Source organism: Monodelphis domestica, chromosome 2, assembly GCF_027887165.1.
Source record: "Monodelphis domestica isolate mMonDom1 chromosome 2, mMonDom1.pri, whole genome shotgun sequence".
NCBI classification, from domain to species: domain Eukaryota; kingdom Metazoa; phylum Chordata; class Mammalia; order Didelphimorphia; family Didelphidae; genus Monodelphis; species Monodelphis domestica.
Genome location: NC_077228.1, coordinates 403,437,743 through 403,450,565, shown reverse-complemented (window position 1 = coordinate 403,450,565; position 12,823 = coordinate 403,437,743). Strand labels below are relative to the sequence as shown.

At 39.5% G+C, this 12,823-nt stretch overlaps 1 protein-coding gene across 2 annotated transcripts in view; it reads right to left on the bottom strand.

Moving 5' to 3' along the window:
* The window catches only part of TMEM200A (transmembrane protein 200A), a 140,960-nt gene extending 129,944 nt beyond the window's left edge, over positions 1 to 11,016 (bottom strand). The window contains exons 1-2 of one of the 2 annotated variants that reach the window (XM_056818762.1): positions 10,867 to 11,016; positions 9,598 to 10,204 (exon numbers count right to left, since the gene is read on the bottom strand). The gene's annotated coding sequence lies outside the window, so the exon portion shown is untranslated. Of the gene's footprint in view, positions 1 to 9,597; positions 10,613 to 10,866 lie in introns of those variants that run through there. The other variant, XM_007484555.3, reaches the window with a different exon arrangement.
* Positions 11,017 to 12,823: the final 1,807 nt, after the last annotated feature.

Sequence of the window (12,823 nt, the reverse complement as noted above, 5' to 3'; positions counted from 1 at the left end):
ATTTATCATTTATTCATTCATTTTCCCATAAAAGCATTGCTGCAAAAGACTCCATATAATAGAAAGTTCATTAAACTTGGATTTAGAAGATCTGAGTTCAAATCCTGAATTTCTTCCTACTACATTATTGGAGATAGGCACTGGGTATATGCAAAATAGGGAGGAAGGAAATAGAGGGAGATTGGAGCACTACACCTACCCCCTTATTCATCATAGTAGTCAAGCTCTGCAGGATGAGTTCTGGCAGTTGAGTCCACAAGGCAGAGGGGAACTCAACTTGTTCAGCTCAGAAAGGCTCAGTAACTCCATTTGGAATTTATCTTCCTGTCCTAGACCCAATTCCAATCCAGCTGCTATCCCTTCATAACTGAGTGCCTTTACCAGAGGTACAACAAACTCTTTGAAGAAGCTTAGGGTCTGAGGAATCTTCTGCAAGGAGGATTTTGGATAATGGACCATGAAAGCCACAATGAGGCAGGTTTGGGATGGGAGGAAATGGGTTCTAAATTCTAACATCTAATTTGCAATTTTTTTCAAATAATAATATAATAAATAATGATCACAAATCATAAGTTCCTTAATGGCAAACCTTTTATATCTTTAGTACCCTGTTTCCTCTCTCTCTACCATCCCAGCATATAAATACTTTATGCATGCTTGGGCAATCATTGCCATTGAGGATAGTTTTGACTGAACTGGTTATGCCATCCACTTAAACTTGGGCCTTATACCTTCCAGAATATAAGTGGACCTCTCCACTCTGCATCTGCTGCTCTCCCCAATTTCAGGATCAATATGCAGCTTCTAGATTAAGCTTATTACCTCTAATCTCATCACTATTCTGCTAACTTCGATAGAACTTCCCTTGGCCTCTACTCTCTTTTGATTTGAGAGTGGACTCCTTCTAATACTTTCCTTTATAAAGGGCAAAAACTGGACATTTTGGCTCACTCCATTGTATCTGTTGCTCTACTTAGTTGCATCTCTGTGGAACAGGTATCCTTAGTGCCTCACCTCTCTCCCATCCCTTTCTGCCTCCTTTACTGTCTTATCTCCATTAGAAGTAAACTCCTCAGGGCAAGGACTGCCTTTCTTTTTATTAATTGAATTCTCAATGTTTAGTAGATGCTTAATAAATGTTTACTGGATTGGATTTATAACCTAGCATTCTTCTGTTTAGCTTTTAGTGTCCTTTATAATCTGGCTCCAGTCTATCTTTCCAGCAGCACTGGACCCAACTCATCCTTACTATGATTCCTCCAGACTAGACTTTTCTCTGCTCCTCAGAGAGGTTCCATCTCTCACTGGTCATCCCAAATACCTGAAATGCACTTCTTCCTTATTTCCACTTCTCTTTTAAAATGCATCTGGATATATGTGAAGACTGTACTGGCATCCCCAAATGCAAGGTCTCTCCTTTCCAAAGTTCCTTACATTCAACTATTTTGTATATGTTTACAGGAAGATGCAACACGCATAAATTCAGGTATACATAATTTGCAACTGAAAAAATAAAGGCAGAAAAAAACCATAAAACAAGTCAATACTGTGTATTGGCTTCAAGGCAGAAGAGTGGTAAGGGCTAGGTAATGAGGGTCAAGTGACTTGCCCAGGGTCACATAGCTGGGAAGTGTCTGAGGCCAGATTTGAACCTAGGACCTCCCGTCTCTAGGCCTGATTCTCAATCCACTGAGTCACCCAGCTGCCCCTTAATAAACTTTTACATATATTTGTTTCAACAAGTAGAATGGAAGCTCTTTGGAAGGAGAGATTGTTTCATTCTTTATACCTGTATCTCTAGCACCTGGCACAGTATGTAGCTCATAGCAGATGCTTAATAAAAACTTGTTAATCCCAGTCCCTACAAGCATTTTTGTTCAATTTATATCAATGAATAAAAGTAAAATTTCCAAAAATCTAGACTGAATTCTATGTGGCACAACTATAGAGACATTATTTCATGAATAGTAGTAGTGATAGTCTCTCGGTGATCAAGAATGACTATTGTCTTTGTGCAGTTTCATCTATGGTGTACCCTCATGTGCTTTGGAGTCCAAAGGCTGAGGCGCACAGTTTGTGGCACATGGGGCCTGGGACGCCAGTTGTTATGGGAGGTGCGGTTGTGGCCTGGTGTCGGCGTTCACGCGCAGTGGCAAGACATCGACATTGCTCATCTTCAAAGGTGGCGGTGGCATGGTTAATGTGAGTTCACCAGCTGCTTCTGTCAGAGGCAGCGAGTTCTAGTTGCTTTGGTGTAATGCCAGCCCACTTCAAGTTGGACTTTAGCTGATCCTTGAATCTTTTCTTTGGTCGGCCTTGTTTCCTGAGTCCAGCTGACAGTTCACCATAGAATACCTGTCTTGGTATTCGCTGTGGGTCCATGCGGATGACGTGTCCAGACCATCGTAGCTGGGTTTTGAGGACCATGACTTCGATGCTAGTGGAGTTGGCTCTGTTGAGGACTTCCTGATTGGTGATTCGGTCCTGCCATTGGATCCTCATGATTGACCAGAGAGAGCATTGGTGGAATTGCTCCAACTGCTTCATGTGCTTCCGGTACAGTGTCCATGTCTCACAGCCGTACAGGAGCGAGCTGAGGACCACTGCGTTGTACACTTTGAGCTTCGTTGCAGTGCTTATACTGCTGTGTTGGAGTGTTATTATTTCATGAATAAGACTTCCTAAATCACCAATTCTTCTGCCAAGGTCCACTAGACAATTTCATTTAAATGTCCCTACACCATCAAACAATTCTAGGAAGGAACTCAGTATCTTTGCTCCCAAATAGTTCTATTCTCTCTCCTATGCTATTGATTTGTACATATGATACCCATGTCTGAAATGAATTCTGTATGAATGTGAATTGTTTTATCATAGTTCCACTAATTGTGCCTTCTCCATTCATGGTACAGATCTCTGATTGTTAATCCACTCTTCCCTGATCTATATTCTTAAAAGCTTTCTTCTCTTTCAAAGAGCAGCAGTTCAGGTGATCATTAAAGCTGCAAGGTACCTCAAAAGCCATCTATTCCTAAATGCTCATCTTATGGACGAGGAAACTGAAACCCAGAGGGGCTGTGATTTGTCCAAGGTCACTAAATTACTAAATGACAGAATGTGGAATTGAAGGGAGGTTCTCTAGCTTCAGATCCAGCATTCTTTCCATTGTTTCATGCTGCTATCCTTGGTTCCTCTCTCTGGAGGAGGTTCCCACTCCTTGATGCTCCCAGAATACTGTCTGACTTCTCCTATATATTTAATCTTTTCCTAATTTGAATTTATGCTTATGTTCCCCCCCAAATTACTAGTTTGAATATAGCTGTCATACAGATAGTTTTTATCTATATTTTTCATATATATATTTTACAAAGTATTTTACACACATTGTCTAAGCTCCTTAAGCTTAGAATCAATTAATTTTTCATCCGTAGGTTGACAATTTCATGGAGTGCCATGGACACTGAATTTGCTTAATAAATGCCTGCTGAATTGAAAAGTGAGCTAACCTTCTATAGGATCATAGATTCAGAGCTAAAAGGGAATTTGAAAGTGAACTAATAATAGCTTTTAAAATAACAATAATAGGGGGCAGCTGGGTGTCTCAGTGGATTGAGAGTCAGGCCTAGAGATGGGAGGTCCTAGGTTCAAATCTGGCCTCACACACTTCCCAGCTGTGTGACCGTGGGCAAGTCACTTGACCCCCATTGCCTAGCCCTTACCACTCTTCTGCCTTGGAGCCAATACACAGCATTGACTCCAAGATGGAAGGTAAGGGTTTTTAAATAAATAAATAAATAAATAAATAAATAAAATAACAATAATAGCACTTTAAGGTTAGCACATCACTTTAGAAATACAGGTATCCCTTCCACATCACACCACACCCACACAGTGCCCCAGTAATCTGGAACATCTCCATAAAATTTTTTGACCCTCCCTTCATACCTGAGAACTCAACTTTTTCTTTTTCTTTCATGGGGTGTTTACTGTACCTCACTGTAAATTTTGGGTTAATTATTTGGTCATATGTTATATAGCTTCTAATTATTTTCTATGTCATCTGATGGCCTTTGTGGATCCTCTGCAGCTTCTGAAAAACTCCCAAAATATTCTCATTTAATTTCTTATTTCAACCTGCAATATACTGAAACCACAATGGGGAAGGTTGTGATGAGGAAGGAATACCTGTATAACCTTGTTTTAGCCACACAATAATCTTTGGAGTGGGCATTATTATTATCTCTATTTTACAGATGAGAAAATTGAGGCATATAGAAGTTAAACGACTTGCCCAGATTTATATAACTAAGTATCTGAGATAGAATTTGAACTCGTCTTCCTTTTTCCACCAATCCATCTGGTTGACCCCTTCCATTTTACAGAGAGGAAATTGAGTCCCATAGGGGTTAAGTGACTTGCCCATATGTAATGAAGGATAGAATCAAGACTAGAACTCAGCTTACATGACCCCAAACTCAGTATTCCAAGTTAATTGCTCAATCCACAATAATACACTGATACATTTCTTGATTTCTTCCCTATTTCTAAAATGGCACCATCATTTTCCAAATAACTTAGGCTACAAATTCTAGAGTTATCTTTGAATATTCTTTGTTATAAGGGGAGGATCTCCAAGGAAATCTTGTCTTCTGTAATAATCACCAAAATCTGCAGAAAGAAACTATCTCTCATAAAGCTAAGTAGATTGTCACTATATCTGATCTCTGAAGTAGCTTATTGTTGCTTTTCTCTAACCAAAATTGAGACTATTGAATTCATTTTAAAGTAAAATTAGAGAATTATGAGAGATAGTGGCATGGTTAAGATTCTGAACAATGAAAAAATGAAATCATATTATTTGGTTTTAATATATTATTTTTGCTTGAATTAAGGCAAACAAACCTTGCAGAGCCCATCCTCACTCTGGGAAGCAACCCAGAACTACTAGTTTTTTGTCTAGAGAATAGGCTCTGTATTATATGCAAGACATATACCTTTATTGGACTAATTTTGATCCGTTCACTTATTCCAGATCCCAAGACGTTGTTTCCCCATTTCTCAATCTAAACTTTTTTTAACCCTTACCTTCTATCTTAGAATCAATACTATGTATTGGTTCCAAGGCAGAAGAACAGTAAAGTTTGGGCAATGGAGGCTAAGTGACTTGCTCAGGGCCCTGTAGCTAAAAAATATCTAAGGCCATATATGAACCCAGAGTCTCTCACCTCTAAGCCTAGTTCTCTATCCATTGAGCCACCTAGCTACCTCCTTTAATTTTTAAGTTAATTTTAGCTCTGAACTTTAAACTTATGTCTGTATAATCAGACTCTACATCTAGCTGCCCTCCTTTCATGGAATAGATCTCTGAATGCTGACCTGCCCCACCCCATTCTGCATTATGACCACACTTCTAGACCCTGACCATGCCTCTACTTGTGGTCTCTCCCTAGCTTGGACCTCTGGATGCCAAGTCCAAGCTTCCAACTTCAGCCCTCAAATGTAGCCATCATATTTGTCCTCTAAGTTTACAGTAATCATAAGCTCCACTCTCTACAAACTTGCTTACAGTCTACAATCTTGAGTTAGAAGAGAACATAGAGATATTCACATGTCTTATATAATTTATATAATAAATGTCTTTTTTTAATTGAGTAACTATTCCAAACTCTTTAGCTTAAAGATAGAATGGAAGGAGTAATCATGTCACCCATGAGGAAAGTATTGATGTAGAATTGAGGTCTATTGTGGTGATAACCAATGGGGAGATCTACCACAAAGTCTAAGAACTCTCATTTGGAGACCTCTGAATAAAATCCAAAATCCAGAGCTTGACATTCAAGGTCTTATACAAAAGTGGTAGAAGACAATAATAAAAACACCAGTAGCAATAACAACAACAAAAATACCCAAACCCCACCTTTCCATACAAAATATTTGCATTCAATAAATCTGTTGAGTTCCTACTATGTGCAAGGTTCTAACATGTTTCAGCTAAACTGGTTTACATACACTCTTCCTTGGAAGCATTTTCTAATTTTTCCATTGTTTCCTCCTCCTCATCCTCCGAAATTCTTTCCCCTATCTTTTCTTATCTATTCAAATCCTGCCAACTTTCTACAACCAGTTCAAATGCTAGCTGCTAACTACCAAATTCTGTGCTAATTACTCTACCAAGTTCTTCATTCTCTGTCCCAGTTGATGGAAATCTTTTTCCTCTGATGTTCTAAAATACCTATTCTCGAGTCATTCCATTTTAGACCTGGAAGGAATGTTTTGAAGGCCATCTACTTCAGTTCTGTCATTTTGTAAATAAGGACACTGAGGGTTGGAGAAGGTGCCACATAGAAAATCAATGCAAAACCTGTCCACAGTTGTCCCAAACTCTATTCCAATGTTCTTGCTGGTACTACTAGCTCTATCACTAATCTTGCCCTTAGTGGTTCCTATTATATTGATGGCAATCTGGTATAATATGTCTCATTTTGATGATTAGGTTTTAAAGGTCTTTGAGGTCAAGGACAGTACTTTACACTTTGTACCTATTGCTTTTGGCACCTAGCTCAGTGCAACACATAGCATGACATTAAAACTACATTCAATTTATTGAATTAGATTTCACAGATTACTAAATTAATTTATGAGCTTAATTATCACTAAAATTTCATTAAGACCAAAAAATGATTATAGTAGGGTTACTCAGAATTCATAAGTCTTGGGTCTATGTCCTGACTTTGCCTCTTATTAATACTTACTAGCAATCTGACCTTGGACAAGTAACTTATCCTGTCTTAATTTCTTCATCCATAAAATGGGGATAATTATAGTCATATTACCTAACAGCATATGCCATATGCTATAACACATATATAGCATATAACACAGCATATAACATAATGCTATGTTAACTTATATAAAATACTTTGTAATTATAGAGTACCATAAAAATGCAAGGTACTACAATTCTAATTATGAATTTTAGAAGAAAAAATGTGCCCACATAGGTTCAGAGGTTTTGTTGCTGTTGTTGCTGCTTAATTTTTTTCATTTGCTTTGTTTAATAAATCCTTCCCCACCAAATCCATTGGCAAAGTCTTATTTTAAAAAGATTATCTTTCACTGAAATTTAATTTTTAAAAGTTTTCCTAATCTGTAAACAACAGCCTGTTTTATAGCTAATATGTGTTCCACTAAGGTGTTATAATTGTTATTTCATTAATTCTCCATTTATAATGTTTTTAAAGTTGAACTCCCATACTTTCTCAATATTAATTTTATCTATTCCCCCACCTAAGTATGGATTTCCTTCTCTTTTTCTTGGGAGACTAGAATGGAACCATTTAACCAATTAGTTCTGATCTGTGTCCCACTGTATAGCAAGAATAATCCGTCACTGTTCAATGAGCCTCTCTGCCAAAAGGCCAACAGAGTAAAATAATTGAGCAACTTAACTGAGTGTGGTTGTATTCAACTTCAGCAATCTAATTTTCAGAGCTTTCCAAAAGCTCAACTTACAATTCTTCTAAAATTAAAATTAACAAGTAGATGTAATTCAATATAAGAAAGTATCATCTTATGAACTCTCATGAACTTCCTTCAAAGAATTTACTATTAATTATAAGCATGATTCTCTTCCTTCCTTCCTTCCTTCCTTCCTTCCTTCCTTCCTTCCTTCCTTCCTTCCTTCCTTCCTTCCTTCCTTCCTTCCTTCCTTTCTTTCTTTCTTCTTTCTTTCTTTCTTTCTTTCTTTCTTTCTTTCTTTCTTTCTTTCTTTCTTTCTTTCTTTCTTTCTTTCTTTCTTTCTTTCTTTCTTTCTTTCTTTCTTTCTTTCTCTCTCTCTCTTTCTTTCTTTCTTTCTTTCTGGCTATCATAGGCATTTTACTGGATCATGCACTGAGAAGCAACAGGTTAAATATTTCAATATCATTTAAATGCAACTCCTATATAATATCTTTCTTCTAAATGACTATTTGACAAGGTCTTTCTCTTAGTGACTGCTTTCCTGCCTTATAATATCAAATAAATTAAAACTAGTTCCCTAATTTACTTGGAACTATCCTATAGCTATCCCATTTATATACCACTAGATATGATCTATTCTAAATAGTGTTGTAATGTTTATTCATATATATATATATATATATAAACTTTTCCATGCATATATATAATGCTACAAATATGAAAGTTCCATAAGGTTCATGTTACAAAACATTTAACTACAGTTCCTATTTAATGAGGCATTATTTTCTGTTTAGAAGTTTTTCTGCTTAATGTAAGCTGTTTACAAAAAGCAAACATAAAACTAACATTAGTGCTTTTCATAACCCAATAATAAGAGTAAAACACATTGCTGAAATAAGGAAAACTGACCTAAGCTTACCTTTCATAAAATGATAACATATTTTTATGTTTGTAACCTGATTAAAAAATAAAGGTCATTTACAAATAGGTGTTTCTATCATATTAGAAAAAGCAAAGCAACTAAATGAAGGAGGGGCAGGGGGAGAAACCTTGGACTTTTAGTAGGGTTAAGTTTAAAGCACTATAAGAATGGCGATCTGAGATTGAATGTACAACACCATGAAAACAATTCTCTGCAAAAGTAATTAAGAGGAAATGAAAATAGGAGCATTTGATGACTCTTAAAAGTCTGGCTTCACAATTCTCTATCCTGTTTTCATGTCTTTAGAAGTGAAGCCCCACTTTTAAACGTTGTCATTCCCATCACTACTGTTTCTATTACTAATGTTTGTGTCAACCAAGAAATGTGAAGTTGTATCACACGGTAAGGCTTTAGAGTACAACATACTCAGTTCTGAAACACCAGGCTAAGGTTTGAAGCCCATAAGTTTAGCTAGTCTTCATTTATTAGTTAATTACTCACAAGGGAAAAAATCGATATTCTTTACTCCAGTTTATCCTTCCGCCATTACCAATACTAATTGTTGTATGTTGTTTCCAACACAGACATCAAATGGACCCTAAGAAAGCTAGTGAACTTAACCTTACAGTAAGTGATATGTCTACACAGGCAAAATGAGTGTGGACCTGGGCACATACTTAAAATTTTTTATCAGTCAAGATACTTTATATAATCCAGGAGCAAGGCTCAGTCCATCTCTCCATTTTCCTCAAAAGGGACTGGAGGTGGGATAAAGACAGTACCGAATTATACGCATCATTGCTTCATCTCTCCACTTGATTTTTGCCGGTGTAGACGGTACCACTTCAATAAATTGCTCCAGGAAGCCCTGAGGTTTCTCTCTTTGCCAGAGGCTGCTACCATTTAAAGCAATGGCTCTCTCTAAGAGAATGCTGACTCTGGAACTCAGACAAAGGAGGGTGTAGCAGGAGAAAAGCAGTCCAATGCTCCCCCTACTTGGATGCTTCTCCCACTCAGTGTCTCATGCTTGCTAGCCTTGGATAAAAGACTGGGATTGGGGGAGGGAGGATTTCCCAAACTTCAGGAAACCATGTTTAGCCTAACAGGGAAGGATGCAGGGAATTAGAAGCAAAACCTAAAAGAAAAGCTGTCTTCTCAAAGGTTATTGGTGACTGGGAAAGGGAGCTCGCTGTAAGCATCCCCTTCTTTCTTCTCACCTGCAATTAAGCGTGAGGAGCCTCAGCTGGTGGGGTGGCTGCTCCCTTGCTCTCTCGCTTTCTTGCTCTCTTGCCTTCTCTTCTCTTAGCTTTCACACTAGGAGCTCCGGGGCAGCGGTGAGCTCCACAAACTCCTGGGACATCGGGTTCATTCCAAGGGAGTGAGAAAGAAGAGCTAGCAGGAACGTTCAGAAAGGAGCTTGGAGGCAGACTAAGTGCTGGTCCGCCCTCCACATCAGCCTCGCAGGGGCTTGGGCTGAGGACGACGGCGATCCCATGGTGGGCAGATGAGTCAATTGCTCAAGGAGGGAGGGGTGTGTGGGTGGGGGGGGGGCATCTATTCCAGATCTAAGGAGGAGGAGAACGCTGCAGTAGTGGTGACTCCCAGTCCCTCTGTGGTTTCTCGACAGTCCACCTGGTTCGGCTTTTGCTCACTTCGAACTAAGGTGAAGCTAGTCAGTGCCATTGGACCAGGCAGAGCCTTTCTTCTCCTGCACTTGGTGGCCGAGGCTGGGCAAGAGCCTGGGATGGAGAAAGAGAGCAGCTAGCTGGAAAGTCTCAGGCGCAGCTGCTGCTGCTACTGTTGCTGCTGTAACTGCACATCTGTCTAGGGAAGAAGACAAAATGGGAGAGGGGAAGGAAAGGAAGGGAAAAGTTTTCAGTTCATCCCTCTGCTGCTCCTGAACATCAAATCAAATTAATTCACCCCAGTTCCAGAGGGAGGGAGAGATGCAGGGGCGGGGTTTTCGGAAAGCATCTCATTGTGAGCCCCTTGCAATCTGGACAAGAAACAGAGCCAAGGTTTTCCACGCTCTCTCCCACTTCCTCCCTTCTCAAGGAGAACTCCCCCATGCTTCCCTCTTTTCCTCTCCTTTTCCCTTTTTCTTTCTTTCTCTCATTCTCTCCTTCCCGTCTTAGATTCCCTCCAAGAACTGACAGAATCTCGCTTCCCTCACCCCCTCCCCATCAGACACCTTTTCCTCTACACACACACACACACACACACACACATACACACACGCGCGCGCGCGCGCGCACACACACACACACACACACACACACACACACACACACACACACAGCCTTTCTCCCCGCGGCAAAGTTTCTTCTAAAACCAGAAGCTTGCATGAAGTCTGTCTCCATAGAAACTAAAACCGTTTCCATAGAATAAAATCTCGTTGGGGGGGGGGGGTGTTGTTTGTTTGTTTTTTGACCGATTCTTTCTTCTTCCTTAAAGGAAGAAAGCAGGATACACTCAGATACACCTACCCGCGGGCCCCCATGAGCTTTGGGGGTCTGGAGGGTCCTAGAGCTAGGTGGCTCGCAAGTTTCTATAATGGAAGTTGAGCTTTCTGGGCAAGTCGTCTATCCCTGTCGGTGCCTGCCCATCATTTGGTCCACGCCTCTTAGTTCCCTCGCTCCCTAGCTCTCTGGGGTTGACAGGTTGAGTTGGGTTTCCCCCTGGTGGGCTGCTGGGGCTTTGCGCCCGAGCTCAATCGAGTTTGCTGGTCAGAATTGGCTCCCCTTAGACTCTCCACTCTCCCTCCTGCCCAGATCTGGAACCTGTTTCCCCTTTTCCTGGCTGTCGGGTGGGCAACTTGCTCTGCCCAAATAAGAGCCAGGAGACATAGGAAACCTTCCCATGTGGGGGCTGGGAGGGCGGAGATTGAGGAGGACCTGCACAGGATAGTGGTTTGATGACAGTTCTGATAAGAGTCAACTCTTCTTGATGGTAAAGTCAAATAAGAGGTAGGACTGTCTCGGAATCTCCATGGGCAACACCCAGAAAGCGCTGGCAGAGCGCGGGAGGGTGGGGAAGGGTACGGGAAGTAGGGGTTCTGAGAGTCTTTTAAAATCCTTAGGATATACCCTCATTATTCCAACTTCAGAGAATTTACTGCATAAAATTGTATGGCTATCATATAGTAATCTATATGTATATGTGTGTAAATATACAACACAGATTAATGACAATATGTATACCACCACCTAATCAATTGGGTAGAGTTTATATTAAAAGTTAGAAATACAAGCTTAATAAACAGCCACATCCCTCTAAGGCACTGTCTAACATTGTTTCAGAGAATGCATCTGTGGGGGCCCCAAGTAGTAGGAGTATTTATTATTGTACTCTGGTCCTTCTATGTTTGAAATTATTGAATCCAAGAGGCTTGCACAGAGACATATTTCTGTGTAAAAAATCTTCCTAATACTTCAAGCTATGCAAAAATGGCATGGAATGGCTGTTGAGATAATGGATTTCCTCTTCACTGTAAGACTAGGGTGAAAGATGTGATTTCTTGTTGAATGCCTGTGAAGATCATTGAGGATTCTTTTTCTGGTATGGATTCTACTGAATATCGAGTAAAGATCCTTCCAATTCTGAAGTTCTGTGACTGAATTTGTGGTTCTGGGATTTAAGTTTGTGTGCAGATATTTTTTTTTTCAGAAAAGCTTTATTTTGGGCAATGGAAAGGGGAGGATCCTATTCACTTATCCTAATATGAAAGAATTCTTTCTAGCACAGTAGTTTTCAAGGAGTAGTCTGAGAATACCTGGGGGTTCTGAGTTCTTTTCAGGGAGTCCTGGAATTCAAGATTCTTTTCATAATAGTGCTAAAACATTACTATTTCTAATATAGTAAATATCAATAGATATAACTCATCAAAATAAAAGCTCTTGAGGTGGTTCCTCAATATTTTAAGTGATAATTATTTCTAATACCTGAAAAAGTTTAAGAACTGATTCTCCAAGAACTAAGATGTTCCCTAAGCCAGAAGAATGAATCCATTTACCCTTTACAATGCTGTGTTATAATCTACCTTCCTGTTTTTGCTTTTGTTTGTGTTGTTGTTCAGTCACGTCTGATTCTTTGTGACCCTATTTTGGGTTTTCTTGGCAAAGATGGTAGAGTGGTTTGCCAGCTCATTTTATAGCTGAGAAAACCAAAGCAAACAATGTTAAATGACTTGTCCAGGGTCACACATCTAGTAAGTTTCTGAGGCCAACAATTTGAAATTAGGAAGATGAATCTTCTTGCCTGTAGGCTCAAAGCTCTATCCATTGTACCACCTATCTGTCCTCTACTTACTGACCTCTTTATTCTTTAATGTTTCTGAAGGGAAAAATTCAACAATCAAAGTAGTACAAAATCAAATCAAGTAGTCATATTTAGCTCTCTGTTGGCTGCCAAGCTAGCATATGGCATTCCTGTCCATTTCCCTCT